This window comes from Parasteatoda tepidariorum, chromosome 8, assembly GCF_043381705.1.
Source record: "Parasteatoda tepidariorum isolate YZ-2023 chromosome 8, CAS_Ptep_4.0, whole genome shotgun sequence".
Taxonomy (NCBI): domain Eukaryota; kingdom Metazoa; phylum Arthropoda; class Arachnida; order Araneae; family Theridiidae; genus Parasteatoda; species Parasteatoda tepidariorum.
The window spans coordinates 5,280,672-5,283,054 of NC_092211.1; positions in this window are offsets into that span (position 1 = coordinate 5,280,672).

Sequence of the window (2,383 nt, forward strand, 5' to 3'; positions counted from 1 at the left end):
ATGTAGTATTTCCTACGCGTAAAAACATATTCTATACGAGACACGACATAAGTCTGCAGTTGGCTGTTTTTGGCTATGAAAACACGTAATGTGGCGTAGGAACGAAATTATATTAACCTAAATCCCAATCGATATTCGTTTTCTTCTTGTCGGCTATCCTAGAAAATGATAAAATAAAGTAAATAAATCATGAGAGCTGTGATGGCTCAGAGGATAGTACGTTCACCTTTCATTGAAGCCAACCGGGTTCGAATCCCAGTCGATACGAATCCCGCATCCGGCTTCCACCGACCACAGTGCTAAAGTGAAGTATCCTCAGTGGTAGACGGATCATGGGTTAGAGTCCCCTTGCCGTTAGGCTAACCGTGGGAGGTTTTCGTGGTCTTCCTCTCCATGTAACTCAAATGCGGGTTAGCTTCATCAAAAACTCCTCCACGAAAGCAAATTTCTCCCAATACTCGATCCAGGAGTTCCCTTGTCTTCCGGATTGGGTTCAAAAGGACAAGGCTTCAGCTTTGGACATTAATAGTCGTAAACCCATAAAATTAGGTCGGCTGTTCAACGACAGTTATAAAAAATAAAATAAATCATGAAACATCTCTTAATTTTTTGTTATTTTTCGGCACAAAATGATTCAAAAAAATTTTTTCTCTACGAAATTTGAGGCATGATCATCTGTTTTGTTTAAAAATTCAAACTGATATCTTTGTTAAATTTTGAAAATGTTTGAAAAAGCGTATATTCAAAATTCAACTTCTCAAGAGCTGTTAGACCGATTTCGCTATGTTTAGTTTAACATATAGTTTTATATTTCTCTCATAAAATTGCATTCTTGAAAGTGATGTAAACATTAATATACTTAACAATTCCAAAAATTTTTTGACTGTTATTGCATAAATAAATAAAAAGGAAACTAATAAAATTATATTTTTTCCACGCGATAATATAGGATAAATGATTTCTATAAGCAGGAGCAAACATTTTTTACTTCACTTAAAAAGTCTTAGAGCTATAGAGAAATACGCAAAAAGTAAAATTTGCATCCTAACTTTTGATCGCTCTCTCAACCAAACTGTTGGGATTATATATTGTTGGGATTAAGGCTGCCCTCCATGTTTTGAGCGTCAAATATCTGAATAAACGAGATATGTTTATTCAGAGAAAGTGCCTTTTGTTTTGTCTGATTTTGTAACTTAAAAATTATCATCAGTGCTAATTAAGTAGCATATTTGAAGTTAGACTTTCGATGATTTGAATCTCAGTTCGCAAAAATCCAAACATTAAATCAAAAGTTTTTCAAGGCGTCCCGTTTCTTTTTCATTTAATTTTTTTTTAAAGATTTCTTAAATTGCTTACTGTTTTTGTAACACACATGTAATGAAGCATTGTGCATAAAAAAATAAATAAAGCAAACTAAATATTCGTAATTCTGCAAGAATCTGAGTTTCAATTCCATATAGATTATCCAGATGTTCGAAGTTCCATTGGCAATATTTCTGCGATATATTCAATTTACACGAAATCTTTATGACATAGATGGCTTTTCTTTATAAAAACTAAGTTAAAAGGATTGAAAAAAGGCATTTGATAATAAAGACATATTTTTGTTTGCTTTCTATATTATAAATGCTAATATAATGTGTACAGGCCGATCACTGATCTCGTGGTTACTGTTCGAGGACTACGGGGCTTGTGGTTGTGGGTTTGAGTCCTTTTTCTGAATAATCATACCTTTTATTCGACGATTTGTAATGCTTCATATCAATCTGAGCAATATTGTTCTAATAGTTTGGTCAAGGAAGACGAGGGATTGTTCTTGTTTTTCCAGTGATGCCATCTGTGGCCAAGAATTTGACTTCTGCCACACCCATATGTCACACCCGTTTATAGGGCATAGTTCATACATTCAATCTGCCTCCATGTTGTGATGTAGTGATCACCACATGGAGTTCTTCAAGTGTAGATGTAGTGAATAAAGATATGTAAGAGTTAGCACGAAGTGGCTGTTAAGTAAGGACGTTCTTTTGTAGGAGTCTGGGACTCTGAGAAATTATTGATTGGACAGTGCGATATCACACATACATTCATCCTCAGATTGTAATTTTGACCTGAATCAGAGAACAATCCATCTCCAATTCAGTACCCGCAGAGGTATTGATTTGTTATGGAAATATGGAGGACTTTGCAACTCGACAGATTTAACGTGCATCAGTCATCATTTACTACACGGGGAGTCTTCGGCAGGCAGGGATCGAACCCACGACCCCTTGGATGTGGGCCCAGTGCCCTATCAACCAGGCTATCTTTAATTTATGCGTTAAATTTAAATTTGGTTACTCCATATCTCGAAAACCTTTTTGAGTGATTAAAAAAATTTTAAATT